The sequence below is a fragment of the Panicum virgatum genome, chromosome 7N (assembly GCF_016808335.1).
Source record: "Panicum virgatum strain AP13 chromosome 7N, P.virgatum_v5, whole genome shotgun sequence".
NCBI lineage: Eukaryota > Viridiplantae > Streptophyta > Magnoliopsida > Poales > Poaceae > Panicum > Panicum virgatum.
In genome coordinates this window covers 22,347,489-22,366,261 of record NC_053151.1, presented here as the reverse complement: position 1 = coordinate 22,366,261, position 18,773 = coordinate 22,347,489, and the positions used below count along the sequence as shown (strand labels likewise).

The 18,773-nt window shown below is 44.8% G+C and overlaps 1 long non-coding RNA gene across 1 annotated transcript; it reads right to left on the bottom strand.

Annotated features, from left to right (window-relative positions):
• Positions 1-2,889: 2,889 nt before the first annotated feature.
• Positions 2,890-4,490, bottom strand: LOC120683151. Its single transcript, XR_005678685.1, has 3 exons — positions 4,173-4,490; positions 3,456-3,503; positions 2,890-3,357 (listed from the first exon to the last, which is right to left on the bottom strand). It is a non-coding gene; the product is annotated as an uncharacterized LOC120683151 (long non-coding RNA).
• Between the last annotated feature and the right edge of the window lie 14,283 nt (positions 4,491-18,773).

Below are 18,773 nucleotides of genomic sequence, written 5' to 3'. Positions count from 1 at the left end.
CTCTACACACCTATGATAGGTGAAAATGAAATGCCTATTGGATATACCTTTGTCTTGCGCATTCCATTCCATCTTCTTCAATGTTGATGCAACACATGCACCAACATCATCACAAATGATATGATCCACTTCATATCATCATGCAACGTATTGGTTCATCGATCTTGACTTCACTTGCTCTTCACCGTTGCATCGGTCCATCAGCGCCAAGTCATTACACAAGTATCCCGCCACGCGATCCAGCGCTTAGCCTTTCACACTTGCAACCGGTCCATCAAGCCAAGTCTTGTCTTGATCTTCTCCACCTAATCACAGGACTCCATGTCATGTCTCATATGCAATGAGCTCCTTCATCACATAATTACTTATGGACTAATCACCTGTGTATTTCACTTAAACACATATTAATCCACCTAAGTTGTCACTCAATCACCAAAACCAAATAGGGACCTTCAGACATAGGCAAGCCTTAGTGTCGAGCTGAACCACGGGATAAATCCGGTGTCTCTTGTGCTTTTACTACCTTTATATATTGCTTGCTTGCTTTACTTTGCTCTTTGCTTGTTGTTCTAGGGTTTGACCTCGATCTACATTTGTCTTGTGTTCCAAAGGTGATTAAGTGCTTAGATCTTCAATTCATATCCTAGATAACTTTTCTCTAGCACTAGATCTGGTTGTTATCTTGTTATCCGCAGGAGATCTTGTGCGGGTTCAGATTCAGAAAGCTCTGCGAAATTCTCAGAGGTTCCGGGAAAAAATGCGAAGGTTCCGCGTTCTAACAGTTAAGTTGCAAGAAAAGTTTAAATTATTTTGGAGGCCTATTCACCCCCCCCCTCTAGGCCACTTGCCTTGATACTTTCAATTGGTATCAGAGCAAGGTATCCTCATTAGCACCTAACCGTGTGAGGATATGGCAATTGGAGATCAGAACTTTGAGGACATACCAAATGGAGATGATGCCGATGCATCTGAAGTGGAAACTACCTCAGCTTGTGAGAAGCTCTCCAAGCTCAAGGAAGTCATGAAGGAGACTTCCAAGGAGGACTCAAAAAGGAGGAAGAAAGAGAAGAAGAAGGAAGAGAAGAGAAGAAAAAAGAAGGAGCCATCTCCTCCCTCATCATCTTCTTCATTATCATCTTCTAGTGAATCGGAGAATGGAGATGAGGATGATGAGTACTATGCAGCAAGAATTTCGAAGAGATCACTCAAGCCAAAGCCCCAGAAGGCTTACACTAATGTATCCTTTAACTATGATTCTATTAATACTTCAACTAAGGACAACTTCACCATACCCATTGGTAAGTTGCCTCTCTTTGATGGGACCAACTTTGCCAAATGGAAGCATATGATGAAGGCTTATCTAACTGGCATGCATTTGGAGTTGTGGAACATTGTGTGTGTAGGTTTTGAAGATCCCGAAGATTATGACAAGCTCACACCCATTGATTGTCACAACATAAGAAGAAATGCCCAGGCCACAAGCATTCTTGTAAGTGCCTTGAGTCCAGAGGAGTACAACAAAGTGAGTGGTTGGGAGATTGCCAAGGAGATATGGGACACCCTCCACATTGCTCATGAGGGTGTTAGCAAAGTGAAGAAGTCCAAGATTAGTCTCTTGATGGCCCAACTCAACCAGTTCTCTATCATGGAAGGTGAAGGGCCTCAAGAGATGTTTGATAGATTGATGGTCATAGTTGGGAAGATTAGAGGATTGGGTGGTGATGAGTTGGATGATCACCACGTTGTGAAAGTGATGTTGGAAGCATTTGCTCCTACGACCCCCAGTCTAGTCACCTTGATTAGAGAGAAGAGGTTCGAGGAGTTCTCATCAGGTGATGTTGTTGGAAAGATTCTTACACATGAGCTCATGGAGATGGAAATAAAACAAAGGAAAAAGTTTGGGGAGCTAGAAACCAAGATGAACAATATGAAGGTCAAAGATGTTGCTCTCCAAGCAAACAAGAGAAGCAAGCCCTCTACTTTATCCAAGCCATATAAGTCAAGATAAAGAAACACTACAAGAAAAATGCTGACTAGTGACGCAAAAAAAATTGCGTTTCTTGTCATAAACCGCAATTTATGACACCAGTTGTTACGAAAACCCTCCGTCACTAATCGAGCGTCAAAAACCGCGATTAGTGGCGACCCCTTACTTCCCCAAGTCACCAATATAATGACGCTTTCCAATTTGTAACACCCTATGTCATAAACTGGATGCCACGTCAGACCATAATCTGATGTGCCACGGCGGTTCGTGATGATATGTTTCGTCATTAACTGAATTAGGCCAAGTTCTTGTTGGACCGAGCCCAAAAAGGATGTCGTCATAGATTGAATTAGGCCCACTTATTGTTGCACCGAGCCCAATAATTCGGTCGTCATAGATTGTTTTCAGCCCTATTCTAGTTGGATCGAGCACAATAATTATCATAGAATGTTTAGGCCCTATTCTAGTTGGTCCGAGCCCAATAATTGCGGTCATCATAGAATGGTCTAGGCCCTATTCCAGTTGGACCGAGCCCAATAAGTGCGGTCGTCATAGAATGTTTTAGGACCTATTCTAGTTGGACTAAGCCCAATAATTGCAGTCGTCATAGAAAGTTTTAGGCCCTATTCTAGTTGGACCGAGACCAATAAGTGTGGTCGTCATAATTTGGTTTCGGTCCAATTCTGGTTGGATCCATTGTTCACTTTGTTTATAAGCCCATGTCATGTGAAACTATGGGCTTTGTGTGCAAGCCCACGCAATTTTTGGCCCAGTTATTTAGGGCTGTAGTCTAGGTAGCACTTAATTAAAATATAATCCAATCTCATATTACATGCAAATCAATTCGGTAATTGGCAACACGTATAATATTTTCATACCACTGATACAAAATAAATGTTTCTCATCAGACATGACATATTGTTATTAATGAACACAGAACAAGAACAAACATATTGTTACTAGAAGCTCACAAACCAATATAAATGATATCTCCCTGCCAACAATGTTGGTCTTGAAACAGAACACAAATATAACGACCCACAGTACTCAAAACTAGCAGATGACAAAGAAACACAATGGCCTTACCCAAGGTGGGAGTTTAGGAGTTGACGAAGGAGGGTCTCAGTAGCCTTGTACTTGGTTTTTCAACCTCTCGATCTCATCAGTCTGCATTTTCAGTGCTGCATCTGAAGCTTGTGCCTTGATCTTCACCAAGGTCAGCAACTTCTAGCGCTCCCAAAGGAACTTCAAATCTTGAGCTTGTAGTGGTGGCTGGATAATCTCGAGGCATGTAATCAATGAATGGCTTTGACATTGGAGGGACAGGAATTTGATATTTGAACCCCAAGGATTGTCCTCAATATTTGAGCCTACAAATGAAAGGATAAGTCAAACTTGAACCTTAAACAAAGGAAGCAGATAAACTTAAGAATATAGTAGCAGGATAATCATGCCTTCTGTAACATACCACGACATGTGATTGAATCTCAGCAATGCAGGAACGAGATGCTAGGCCCTGCATAATAAGTATTAGGTCAGTTGCCTTAGATATCTGGAACAGAGTGTACCATGACCATCAGTAGCCTTGCAGATACATATAGACACTGGTCAATTGCCAATCGCAAGGAGTATTGACCATCTACAAATTGATGCTTAGAAATTAAAAAATGAGTTCATGAAACAACATATGAGTACTAATGGCGCCCTCTTAACTTGTGTTACAAATCAGGAACTGGATCTAGAGCGGCCAGTGCAAGAGAAGGATCTCAAATCTAACACAATACACAAAGCAATTTACTTTCTAAGCATGGATCATGGGTTAACTTGTGTTACAAATCAGGAACTGGATCTAGAGCGGCCAAGGTAAGAGAAGGATCTGAAATATAACACAATACACAAAACAATTTACTTTCTAAGCATGGCTCATGGATTAACTTGTGTTACAAATCAGTAACTAGATCTAGAGCGGCCAAGGTACGACATGAATCTCAAATCTAACACAATACACAAAGCAATTTACTTTCTAAGCATAACTCATGAATTAACTTGTGTTACAAATCAGTAACTGGATCTAGAGCGGCCAAGGTAAGAGAAGAATCTCAGAACTAACACAATACACCAAGCAATTTACTTTCTAAGCCAAGGATAATAGGGGACTAGAGAGAAAAGGAAATGAGATTCTCACTTGTGAAGCTCCAAGATTCAGTGGCTCGTGGATTGAGGGGGCAGCGGCAGCTGGTGCTTGCACCACATCCTCGCTCAACTGCTCAGCTTGGCCAGCACAACATACGCAAAAAGAACACCGATATCTGCCGGCGAGCATCTCGCTGAGATACCCCTCCCCCACCACCGGCGAGGTCGGACCGCCACCGCAGATCTAGCTGAGAAGATCGCTGTTTTTTGGAAAGGGAAGGTGGGAGTTTGGTGGCCCAACGTGATAGCAATGGAGTAGAGAGTATTTATTATTTGGGGGAGGCGAGGGAATACATAATTCGAAGATCCCTCTTTCGACTTCCTGACCACGAAATGAAAATTTGGTAAGCTGCACTTGCTTCGGGGTCACTAACAAGATGAGGCTCTTAACGACCCCATCTTGTCAGCGAAGCTGGGTGTGTTTCCGGTGTCGTAAAACACAGGTGGGAGATGGATATCTGGAAGAGGCCCCACGCTTCAGTGAAGCTGGGTGCGTTTCCAGTCACCGACCACAAAGGGGAACAACTACTTCTCCAACTATAATGCCTACATGTCTATTTTTTTAACTCATGTGGATATAAGGATCTTCCTTCTTCATTCTTATCCGAACCAAAGCACACTCTCATACCCACCGAATATTTTGCATGCCTACCCATGAAAAAGCCTACATATTCTGCCCTATACTTGTGCAGGATTCGTGATCAGCGTAATCCCGTGAGGCGTGCACTGCCAGGAGGTGCATGCACATTGCCTTATGATCGGTTATGGTTCGATAAATAGGTGTGCCCCCAAGGCCTTTGCTCATTGCTTCTTCATCCTTCACGCATTGTGCTACTTTGTTTTGAGCCCTGTGTAAAAGAGGTAAGCTCTTAGCTTCCGCATCGTGATTTTATAGGTTACCATCATTGTTTGTGGTCATTTCTTATCATGTTTACTTCTATTGACAAGTGTGTGTAGGAGGATGGCTTGTGATGCGAACAGAGCAGCCGCCAACTTCCATGTGCCACCTCCGCAGTGGGCAGTATACGTGGATCCATATGATTTGTATGACATGGACGAAGTGGACGAGGAAGAAATGGAGGAGATGAAGAAAGTTTCCTTTGCTTGGCTGCAGAACCAGGGTTACACTCATGTGCTTCGCCATGGTCGCTCTGTGTGCCCTTACTGCAATCTTGCCCACCGGCAGTGGGGTTTTTGTGACATCCTGCAACATGCTTCAGGCATTGGTTGCTCGGGTCGTGTTACCATGGAGTCCAGGGGTAGGCATCATGCATTGGAGGAATATCTCTGCACGGATCCTCATTTTGCTGCATTCCGTCGTGCATTAGGTATGGCAGAATAGGCGTATGCCATTGTAGCAGCCCTACCGGAATTAATCCGGTTTGAGTGTGCTATCCGTCGCCTCAGAGCGAATCTGACCAACTTGCACTTAAACGGAGTGACTCTGGTCGGTCTGTCGGGTAAAACCTCCTGATTAACTACGGTAAATTTCGGATCGATGACAAGCATACCAAACACTCGCACGACGACGAGCCTAGAGTATGACATACCACCAGTTACATCACATAGTCTTACATAATTTAAAACATCATAAGTTTTATCCATAAATAGTTCAGAGTCTTGCAGCGGAAATTAAATGATACTAACGACGATAAGTGGTGTCACGATGAAGCCCGTACGTGACATCACTCGGCACCTTCATCATCTGCTTGTGATGGATCCCACTCCACCGACTAGCCAGGCGGAAGCTTGCACAGCCAAGTCAATCCAACAATTTGATCCAGAAACATTTCATCTGCAAACCAAAATTTATGCCACAAGCGGCTGAGTATACTAATACTCAACAAGGTTTACCCGACAAAGGGTATACTTAGCCCATTAACTAGACATGAAAGGCTTTTGGCTGGAGGGGTTTGTTTTGCCGAAAAGCATCTAATAGTGAGTCCTTGCTTTTAGGTTTTAGCTTTCTGGTTCCAGTTTCGATTAACCATTCTAGATGAGCAACTATTCACTAACAATCATGGTGGAAAACAATTATCTTTCATCAACCAAACCATCTTTAATCATCATCATCTTCCTCTTCTTACTCTATGTGGCAGAAGTATTAAGCAGTCTCATTAACCGCGAAAAGCGAACGATTCGAATCGAGTTTCTTAACCTTGCAAGGCAAACCTAACTCACATGTCACGTGGTTGCTTAGAGCCACACGTGCAACATTTTCCCTTTCTTTCCGGGTCGCGGATCAGGGCCACCCACCTCGACTACAAGACCTCCACGCCCGGCATGACCACTCCTGCACCCGCATGTAGCTAGCATGTGAACAAGTTCAAAGAGGGTGGAAGGTATGTCCCCTTGCCGGGCCGATCAGGTACTTAAGCTTACCGATTACCATATTTCTCGGCATGTGGTTAGTACGTTCAAACACTTAACCACCACTACCACACACTGTGGCCTTAACAATTTCGCTAAACAGACGGGGTAATAAATATCAGACCCCGTCCGTAGACCTTATGATTGCAGCGTGTAGTAAACAGACAACTATCATTCTCGCGAGTGACAAGAAATCACTCGACTTTTACCGGAGTCCTATAAGCTTAGAATTTCTAACGATCCTTGCATCCAGTATTCAAATATAGGTACCTAGGATCATGCAACTAAGGTTTCAAACAAGCCTGTAACTTAATGCACAAGCAGTAATAACACATAAGTTGAGGTCCTTGGCCGGAGTTGAGGGTGGGGCGCACGGTTCACGGCGAAATCCGGCGACTCCGGTCGCCAGCGGCGTGGGGCCCATGGGGGAAGATGACAAGGACCTCGTGCTCTACCTTTGGATGGTTTTCGGGCGGCCTGAGGTGGACAGAGGTGGCGGGGCGGCGTGAGTAGGAACTAGCGGCACTTGTAGGTGGTTGCGTCAGCGCTCCGGCGAGCTGGGGCGGCGAGGGCCGGGACGTGAGGCACCAGTGGGAGGTGGGGAAGGTCTTGGGAGGGTCAATTTGGAGCGGAAAAGGGTAGAGGGAGGAGCTCCGCGTGAGCAGTGGTGGGGGCGGCGCTATGGCTGGCGGCGGCGCTCTGTTCTGGGCGGTGCTGGGGCCGGCGTTGCTCTGCTTGGTTTGGGGAGGAAAAAGGAGAGTGAGGCGCGCGCGTTGCGAGTGAAATGAGGGAGTGTGGGCACTAGGGCGCACAGAGGAGAAAAGGCAGGCGCGGGCGAGCACCAGGCCGGAGTGACCGGCAGGGCCGCGACGAGGCCGCTGGGCGCGTGCGCCGCATGTCGGGCACGCGTCCACGGCGACAGGGCGTGATGAGGGTGCACGCAACAGGTCTGTCGGGCATTACCGCGGCGGCGGCGTGCATGCGCGGCAGGGCTGAGCACGGCGTAGCGGAGCAGACCACCATGATGTGGTCACGCGACGCGACGGTGCAGAGCATGCGGCGGGGCAGTGAAGCACGGTTGGGAGGCGACTTAACGCTAAGGCGCGGCCAGGGCAGTGGGCAAGCGGGCTGAGGTCGTGGCAGCAGCGCAGCGTCGGCGGCAGGCGTGCGCGGCCAAGTGGCGCGGCAGCTCTGCTCGCGCGGTCGAGGTGTTCGACCAGTGCACGTGATCGGGATAGAAAAAGTGAGAGCGATAGTGAATAGTGTGCAGCGGAGTTTGACCGAAATTTTCTCAAAATTTTCAATTGAAACTTGAAAAATTTTGAATACAAAAGTTGTTCAACGTGTCAAAATCTACAACTTTCGTTTCAGATACTCTCTCATTTGAAGCTTCGTTTGAAATTTAAAATTTCAAGTTTAAAGGTAACCAAAAATACCCTATACACATTGTTTTTCGAATTTTTCTCCAAATTTTGTGTGGTAACTTGAAAAACTTTGAACATGAAAGTTGTTTGTCATATAAAACTCTACAACTTTGATTTTGGGCAAAAGTTTATTTGAGCTACGGTTTGAATTTTACCTTATAGGCCTAATTAAAGAATTTTCAAAATCAATATATGTTTGAAAACTTGAGTTGAAACAACTCGTCATTTTATGTGTAAAATTTCATTTTCCCCACTTGACTTCAACTAGACTCTGGTTTATTTCGATGTTGGAGAGATGCCTATTCAATTTCATAAGCATCCTTGCAATGGATAAAAAGTTATTCACGTGTTCTGACTTAGGTTCAAATTAATTTGATATGTTTTATTCCTAATTTTTGTTTATAACCTCCTTGCTCGTTTTAGGTCTAACCCATGCTGAATTGCCATTGAAAATTTGGGTGTGTTCTCTCTGTGGTTTAAATGTTACGAATTGTTCCTGAATTAAGGTTTAAATTTTGTTAACACGTGCATATACACGTGTAGGTGTTCAAATTAAACCCAATTTAAAATGCATCTTCGGAGGATTAATTCTTAATTAGCATTTTAAAAACCTGGGTTGTCACAGCCTACCCCCTTAAAAGGAATCTCATCCCGAGATTCAGACGAACATCTAAGTGTGGAAATTGTGTACCTTTTGTAGAGTCGAGAAAACCAGGAAAGTTGTGGTTGAGGTAGTGCTTAGTTTCCCACGTGGCTTCCTCTTCAGTGTGATGATTCCCTGAATTTTATACATGGGAATGGCTTTTCGGTGAGTACCCTTTTCCTTTCGGTCTAGGACCTTGAGAGGATGCTCAATATAAGATAGATCCGGTTCCAAAGAGATTTGCTGTTGTTCGACAACTTCGGTAGGAACTCGGATGCACTTCTTGAGTTGGGATACATGAAAGATGTCGTGGATGTTGGATAGCTGCAGAGGGAGTCGTACCCTATAGGCCACGGGTCCACATAGTCCAATAATCTCATAAGGGCCAACATAACGGGGAGCTAGTTTTCCTTTGACTCCGAACCGTTGTACACCCTTAGTTGGTGAAACCGGAAGATACACGTGATCGCTAACTTCGAATGGCACGGCTTTCTTCTTCTGACGAGCGTGCAACAAACTGTGCACCATGATAAGAGATGATTGTCCTTGGCATGCTATGTAGGCAACAATGCGATCAAGGTCAACTGGTGTGCACCAGGATGAAAAGGTACCGTCTTGGTGAGCCCATCAACAACAACCCAATAGAATCGTGCTTTTGGGTGGTGGGTGGCAACCTACGATAAAATTCGTACTTATACCCGGATGGACAGAGAATTTGGAATGATATGCTTCACCTAGGATCTGGCTGCGGAGCTCATGATTCTTTAGGGCGACTAGGCATCCTTCGAACCATAAAGTTCCTCGATTATCTTGTAGGAAACATTGATCTTTTACTTCCCTCTCAGAAAGTTTTCCTTTGATGATCTCCATACCCTTATCCTGAGATTGTGCCCTTATGACTTGGTCATGAAGAGTTGGGTCAATTGAGATGCGATTCAAAGTGCCTTGAGAAATCATTTCTAAACTAAGTTTTCTCATCTCATGGCATAGGGTTTCGCTATGAGATTCCATGGAAAGGCAATGACCATGAACTTTGCGGTTAGGTGCCTCCGCTACTACATTAGCCTTGCTGAGGCGATAGTGCACCTCAAGGTCATAATCCTCGATCAGTTCGAGCCATCTGTGCTGTCTCATGTTTAAGTCAGCTTGGGTGAAGGTATATTTAAAACCCTTGCGACCAGTGCAGATATTACATTCGATACCCATAAGATAATGCCTCAATATTATCAGGGCATGAATGACGGCTGCTAACTTGAGGTCATGAGTAGGATAATTCTGTTCGTGGGGCCGATGAGTTCGTGAAGCTTAGGCAATGGCCTGGTTACATTGAATGAACACACAACCAAGACCAGCGCCTGACGCGTTGCAATACACGTCAAAGGACTTGGCGTTGCCGGGTTGAGCTATGACAGGGGCCGTAGTTAGCTGCTCCGTCAAAGTGTGGAAAGCTTTTTTTTACATTTCTCGTCCCACACAAACTCCACTCCTTTCTTCAGCAGTTCCGTCATTGGTTTAGCAATTCTGGAGAAGTCCGGAATGAATCAACGGTATTAACCAACTAAACTAAGAAACTGCGAATTTGATGGACAGAGGTAAGAGGTTTTCAATCCATCACCTCTTGTACTTTGCTAGGGTCAACTAGTATGCCTACGCTGGAAATAGTGTTAACCAAAATTTCACGCTTTCCAGCCAGACTTCAGGCGTGGAAAATTTAGCAAACGATTAGTGATCCCTGAGGCTTTGCGGAACAATGCGTAAGTGCTTCGCATGCTCTTCCTCAGTCTTGGAATAAATAAGGAGGTTGTCAATGAAAACCACGATGAACTTATCAAGCTTGGTAGGAACACCGAATTCATGAATACATGAAATAGGCAGGTGCATTGGCGAGGCTAAAAAGGCACAGCCAGATATTCCTAAAGTCCGTATCGTGCGGAGAAGCAGTCTCAGTTCACATTCGGAAAACTCAGCCTATGAATTGATGATTTCGAAGGCGTTTGAAGAACAATGCCGAGAAGCTCGGCATGGTCTTCCTCATTCTAAGATTGTACCTGACTGTCATTAATAAAGGTGATAATGAACTTGTCGAGTAAGGGCACGAATACTGAATTTCCTGGGTTTTATGGTGTAGGCCAGGGCATTCGTGAGCCCGAAAGATCTAAGCAGATTCCCATAGAGTCCAAATGTCCATAGTGATGGAGGAAATGGTCTTCGGAATGCTGCATGAATGAACCTTATTTTGTGGATTCCTTAAACGAAAGTCCAAAAGTTTTATCTTCAGCTAGTTGTCCAGAGAGAACACCAAGGCGGGGTTTGGGTATTGGTTTTGAATTATCCGCATTGCGAGACTGGTAGGTAACACGCAACCTTAAGCTCTCGTCCTTTTAATCACGAAGAGGGCTGGTCAACATATTTAGGAACGGAGGTTAATCTCACTTGATAACCCAAAAGGTGGGCATCACTCTCGTGAGATACTCAGCTAGGTAATCGCACTAGCGCATACGTAGCATGGAATCAATAGCACCCAAACAACTTCATCTGAGAGGTGTTTCTTTTCTTGGCTTGATGTCGTATTACGTGGCGTAACCAAGATTCCATCAGGTCCTTCCAGCTCGAAATCTTTTTAACAAGGGAGTGGATACTTGTTTGAGAAAGATGCACACTCATTCAGCGTCGTGACGTATGATGGAACTGCCACACGTTCTGAGGTTGATGATATGCGTGACCACTTATGGTACACATATGTTATTTGCAATTCCTGTAGTGCACTAAAGGAATGTATGTTCGCGAGGTTGCAATACATGGGTGAGATGACTGACACGATGATGACACGTCCGCACGGCGTGGTGCGTTTGTCATGATGTCAGCGGAAGGATGTACTGTTTAGGGGGTACAACTTGATAGAGTACACGGTAGTGCGCACGAGGTGCATGGGGGCATATGGTGTGCATGCTGCAATGCAGGTTAGCGACCCAGAGTGTTATATAAGTACTCATTATTGTTGTTGGCCTCCACTAGAATCTAAACCAACACATTACTAGGTTGAGAAAACTTAGATTGCCATGGAACCGTTATCACGGCCAAGATACCAGCACGCACCTAGTAGCACAATCGTATGGCTAGAGCACACACGAGGCCCTAGGTTCCGTCGCGGCACCATAGGTCGGTGACAACGCCATGACAAGGTAAAATCTAGCAACCCTAATAATGCGCACAGCTTAGAAGCAAGATGGAGGGCTAAGTGATAACAACGAAATCCCTTCTGGATGCATGTGCGGTTAGTGGCGGTCGGGCCCCAAGACACTCATGTTATAATAGTGGTAACGCAACAACTTTGTATTATGCAATAAGATAGCTAGGTGCCATACATAAATGTTGCATTGAGGATCATGCATTACATTCTAACATTCCTGTGCGCCATCTTTAGCTTTTACAACAATGAGATAAGCAAGAAGGGCAACCCAGATTTCATCTGTCTGGTACAAGGAAAATCTTTACTCATCCTTGATAGGCTAACTAGGGGCTAGACTGGTTGGTGAAAGAATGTACCCATCATTTCTAACGCACCTTTAGGAAATTCTGCAAGAGTGGAGAATTTGATCCTTCCTTGTCTGACTCGATCAATCTGTCTTTTGTGCTTGTTCTTTTGTCTCTTGTGCTTGTTTCTATTGGTTTGGCTAGAACCTTGGCCCTGATTTTGTTGTCTGGCCTGGGGGCATTCTCGAGCGAAGTGAGTAGGACTTCCACATATGAAGCAACGATTTATGTCGCTCGGGCCCTTGGGATGTTTAAAAGGTGTCATTGCCGGACCTATTGAACCTTTCTTGGGTGTGGTGCATTCGGCGTGGCTTATCTCTTCCCGAACGGGTGAGCAAGTTCTTGCTCGTTGGACGGTGTTGGCATGAATAACACCGCCGATTTGCCTTCTACCGCGTGGAACAAACTCGGTGCAGGTAATTTCCCATCCAGTCAAGTCTATGTCGCTTGGGCCATGCTTGCGACCACGACACTTAACTTGGTGATCCCTAAGTTTCATCGGGAGTCGTGATGGGGGCATTAGGGAATCCTAGTAAACATCCCTGGTCTCTTTTATTTCCTCATCAAGCCCTCGATAGCTCACAACCTGAGGTTGGTGGGCATCATACCCATCCCAATGATGGTGTTGTTGCTGCAGGAGTTGATAAATCACTTGCTGTCCCTGGACAAGCTGTCGGAGTAGAGCAGTCTGGGTATCCATAAGTTCAGCAAGGTTGCGCGGTGGTGGTGGCCGTGTGGGCCGTCCACTACCATTAGCGCCTCCTGAGGCTCCAGGGGTATCGTGTATCCCTGGATCCATCTGCAAGGTGCAAATTGTTTTCCTTTAATTAGGGATCCACAAGGGTCACCTGCGGATTGAGATAAGTTCGGAAAAAGGAGTTTAACGTAAACGGTCCAAGACATGCTGTGGATAGAGTTTTGTTGGTTATGAGAAATTTCGTAACCCCTAATTGGTGCATCCAAAATCCCTCATCTCTTAGCGGTAAGTCGAAGTTGGAGGAAGCTACAATTTCGGCATCCAATTCAGAGCCTAACTCAGTAGTTAAGATGGTCGGAATATTTCCAATTCTACGTCTCGGGTCTGGCGGACAGACAGATTCTGGATAGTACACTAAGAAATGCATAACTGAAAGAGTAGCTCACCAAAAATTCTCAAATTTAACCAGGGCCTTCCTAAGGTCTTTGGGCACAACTTTGCTAGTCAATACTTGGTCCAAAACAGACCTTAAGAGGGTCAAATCCTTAAGTTTCTCAGTGTATGTCCACGTACAGTTTGCAGCGGACAGAGAGCAAGTGTAGAGAGTACTGGGGAAAAACTAATGAGCCAAAAATTCTCAAATTTTCACAGTAGCTAGATGGGGCAAATTTCTACAATTTTCCTTTTGTGCACTTTCACAGGAAAGGCTTCTACGGTGGTCTAAAAATTCGAGCAACGAAACTGCTCAAAACTGGCAGAAAGACAGAGGGGTGAAAAACTCCAGTGTTTCTGCTGACACCCTAGCCCAAAAATTCTGAAATTTTACCAGAAGCTAGGAAACAAGTTGTGGAGCAAAACTCTCCACAAGCACTTCTACAAATGAGGTCATCTCCTAGGCCAAATAAATTCGTCTATCTGTAAACCGCAGAATAGGGCAGATTTCTAGAATTTCCTTAAACGATCGGTCCCTCACCCAAACCATCTCATCGTTCCCCATCAATACCCATTTGATTTTTTGATTCGATTTCAGAGAGATGAGATGCATGTCGATCCTATCTGTCCTCTCAAAATAGAACAACTGCCAAAATAATTTTTGGAATTACGGGGTTAGCGCCAGTGGTATGGCACAATTTACGGCTCTCCCTATATATAAAACTAGTAGATTTCTAACCGTTCTTAAGTCACGTGATCGCAGTTAGCGTACCTGTAGAAGATGACAGTATATAGCTTGAACCTTTCATTCCAGTACTCATGAAAGCGTTTCCATTCATTACCGCTCACTATAGAAGCGGCATCCATGCGTTCAACACTGCATGGACAGTGCTCATATGTTACTGAAGCAACGTATTCACGGGTTATTTTACTCCCAATCTACTCAACGACATGTTGGTACATTGGCAGCACCTCAATTAAGCAACTGCTTGAGGGCAGCATTCGGTTCGCATCACCGACAGAAAGGTCAATCTCCCTCAGTTGACTGAGTTTATTTTGCTCCCAATATAGTCAACTAATTGTTGGTATATTGACAGCACCTCAAGTAAGCCACTGCTTGAGGGCAGCGTTCGGTTCGCATCACCGACGGAAAGGTCAAGCTCTCTCAGTTGACTGAGGATCCTTACCGTCTTACCTTTGGTGTAGGTGCATCGTTACAGAATGTAAGTGCTGTAATTAAAGTACTGAAAGAAATGTGCTGGAAGTCAGTATATATATAAACCATAGTTAGATAGCCACTTAACTTCCCATAATTCCCCTAGGGCTTTACGATCTAGGCACATTCCTTAGCGATCTAACGCCTTACTCCAAAAACTACCGTTGTGGTCATTTTTAGGAAATAAGTTTTCGGGGTCGTCGAAACCTCTGGTGCATGCTTGTCGAGTCGGAGGCCAGCTATAGAGCTAGCTCCGGCTCTGATACCAGCTGTAGCAGCCCTACCAGAATTAATCCGGTTTGAGTGCGCTATCTGTCGCCTCAGGGCGAATCTGACCAACTCGCACTTAAACGGAGTGACCCTGGTCGGTCTGTCGGGTAAAACCTCCCGATTAACTACGGTAAATTTCGAATCGACGACAAGCATACCAAACACTCGCACGACGACGAGCCTAGAGTACGACATACCACCAGTTACATCACATAGTCTTACATAATTTAAAACATCATAAGTTTTATCCATAAACAGTTCAGAGTCTTGCAGCGGAAATTACACGATACTAACGACGATAAGTGGTGTCACGATGAAGCCCGTACGTGACATCACTCGGCACCTTCATCATCTGCTGGTGATGGATCCCACTCCACCGACCAGCCAGGCGGAAGCATGCACAACCAAGTCAATCCAGCAATTTGATCCAGAAATATTTCATCTGCAAACCAAAATTTATGCCACAAGCAAGGCTGAGTATACCAATACTCAGCAAGGCTTACCCGACGAAGGGTATACTTAGCCCATTAACTAGACATGAAAGGCTTTTGACTGGAGAGGTTTGTTTTGGCGAAAAGCATCTAATAATGAGTCCTTGCTTTCAGGTTTTAGCTTTCCGGTTCTAGTTTCGATTAACCATTCTAGATGAGCAACTATCCACTAACAATCATGGTGGAAAACAACTATCTTTCATCAACCAATCATCTTTAATCATCATCATCTTCCTCTTCTTACTCTATGTGGCAGAAGTATTAAGCAGTCTCATTAACCGCGAGAAGCGAACGATTCGAATCGAGTTTCTTAACCTTGTAAGGCAAACCTAACTCACACGTCACGTGGTTGCTTAGAGCCACACGTGCAACATTTCCCCTTTCTTTCCGGGTCGTGGATCAGGCCACCCACCTCGACTACAAGAGCTCCACGCCCGGCGTGACCACTCCTGCACCCGCATGTAGCTAGCATGTGAACAAGTTCAAAGAGGGTGGAAGGTATGTCCCCTTGCCGGGCCGATCAGGTACTTAAGCTTACCGATTATCATATTTCTCGGCATGTGATTAGTATGTTCAAACGCTTAACCACCACTAACACACACTGCGGCCTTAACTCTACACCTTTTCTAGTCTTTAAAATTTTACACCAGGTGTCAGACATAAACATGAATTTACTGTAAAAATTTCAGCTATTTTGGTGCAATGGTTAAATTTTAATAAATATTACCAACTGCAGGCAATAAAATATAACCAAAATTATACAGGGAGTAAAACATGAGCATTGGCTATGGAGGTTTCACTGGGTGTATTAAAACTCATGATGAAGCTACTGTAAATTTTTCAGATTTAAAAGACATTCCTACTGGGCATGAAAAATAACACAAGTTTTATAGGAATAAAGAAAAACTAAATTCTACAGGTTGTTCTAGTGGGTTTCAGAGACTCAAGCTCTTCTAACATGGATAAAACATCAGATAGAGGTTCCAAAAATAAATTCAGATTTTTCTAAGCTCAGAAACTATTTTTCTTGATTTTGTGTGATTGTCCAAGCACTAAATGGGTTGGACCAGTTTTCTTTACCCAAAAAATTACCAAACTTTTTCTATAGCATCTAAGATACAAAACATGGTCAATGTAAATTTTCTAGCCCTTAGAACATGGCATATCTACTGGAATAAATAGATCACCCACTTTAAGCATATTTAAGAATCTATTTTTCAAACTAAGTTAGGGACCAGTTCTGGGTCTACAAATTTTACCCAATACTAGATGCATCACTTGTAGCTCACTGTTAAAAGATGGCATGCAGAGGATGGAAGAAACTTGAGATCTAATTTAGGGAGTCTTTTTCTTGCATTATAAATAACTAAAATGCAGAGGTCAAATGCAAAAGTGCATGTAACAAAAAGTGTAGATCTACTCACTAGAAACTCAGAACATTTTGATTTATATTTTTATGATTTTTCTACGAATTTATTTTGATTTTACAAGTTCACTGATTAGATTTAAAACTTAAAATAAAATCCTTACGAAGGGGTCCTTGCATTTAATGGATAACCCCTGGAAAGAAATTAGAAACTGCAATTGGGCCCTGGCCGGAGTTGAGGGAGGGGCACACGGTTCACAGCGAAATTCGGCGACTCCGGTCGCCGTCGGCGTGGGGCCCGTGGGGGAAGATGACAAGGACCTCGTGCTCTACCTTTGGATGGTTTTTGGGCGGCCTGAGGTGGAAGGAGGTGGCGGGGTGGCGTGAGCAGGAACTGGCGGCACTTGCGGGTGGTGGCACCGGTGCTCCGGCGAGCTGGGGCGGCGAGGGCCGGGTCGTGAGGCACCAGTGGGAGGTGGGGAAGCTCTTGGGAGGGTCAATTTGGAGTGGAAAGGGGCGGAAGGAGGAGCTCCGCGTGAGCAGGAGTGGGGGCAGCGCTATGGCTGGCGGCGGCGCTCTATTCTGGGTGGTGCTGAGGCCGGCGTTGCTCTGCTGGGTTGGGGGAGGAAAAAGGAGAGTGAGGCGCGCGCGCATTGCGAGTGAAATGAGGGAGTGTGGGCACTGGGGCGCACAAAGGAGAAAAGGCAGGCGTGGGTGAGCACCGGGCCGGAGTGGCCGGCAGGTCCGCGGCGAGGCTGGGCATGTGCGCCGCATGCCGGGCATGCGTCCACGGCGACAGGGCGTGATGAGGGTACGCGCAACGGGTCTGTCGGGCATTACCGCGGCGGTGGCGTGCACGCGCGGCAGGGCTAAGCGCGGAGCAGCGGAGCAGACCGCCATGATGCGGTCGCGCGACGCGACGGTGCAGAGCAGGTGGCGGGGCAGTGATGCACGGTCGGGAGGCGACTTAACGCTAAGGCGCGGACGGGGCAGTGGGCAAGCGGGCGGCGAGGTCATGGCAGCAGCGCAGTGTCGGCGGCAGGCGCGCACGGCCGCGTGGCGCGGTAGCTCTGCTCGCGCGGTCGAGGTGTTCGACCGGTGCACGTGATCGGGATAGAAAGGGTGAGAGCGAGAGTGAATAGTGTGCAGCGGAGTTTGACCGAAATTTTCTCAAAATTTTCAATTGAAACTTGAAAATTTTTTAATACAAAAGTTGTTCAACGTGTCAAAATCTACAACTTTCGTTTTAGATACTCTCTCATTTGAAGCTTCATTTGAAATTTAAAATTTAAAATTTCAAGTTTAAAGGTAACCAAAAATACCCTATACACATTGTTTTTCGAATTTTTCTCCAAATTTTGTGGTAACTTGAAAAACTTTGAACATGAAAGTTGTTTGTCATATAAAACTCTACAACTTTGGTTTTGGGCAAAAGTTTATTTGAGCTACGGTTTGAATTTTACCTTTTAGTCCTAATTAAAGAATTTTCAAAATCAATATATGTTTGAAAACTTGAGTTGAAACAACTCGTCATTTTATGTGCAAAATTTCATTTTCCCCACTTGACTTCAACTAGACTCTGGTTTATTTCGATGTTGGAGAGATGCCTATTCAATTTCATAAGCATCCTTGCAATGGATAAAAAGTTATTCACGTGTTCTGACTTAGGGTCAAATTAATTTGATATGTTTTATTCCTAATTTTTGTTTATAACTTCCTTGCTCGTTTTAGGTCTAACCCATGCTGAATTGCCATTAAAAATTTGGGCGTATTCTCTCAGTGGTTTAAATGTTACGAATTGTTCATGAATTAAGGTTTAAATTTTGCTAACACGCACATATACACGTGTAGGTGTTCAAATTAAACCCAATTCAAAATGTATCTTCGGAGGATTAATTCTTAATTAATGTTTTAAAAACCTGGGTTGTCACAGCCATATCCATCTCCATTACTGTGTCTGTTGTCTCTTCGTTGCCAAGTCCGAAGGTATCGTTGCTGGGTGTGTGTGTGTGCCACTGTACGAGTGTGGGTCTACGGGAATGTATCATGTATGTGGACATTTACTTGAATAATTTGGGCAACGGCATCATTTACGTTGTGTGTCTTCTTGGCAAAATGGTGAATTTGGTCAAACGGTAAATTTGGGTAAA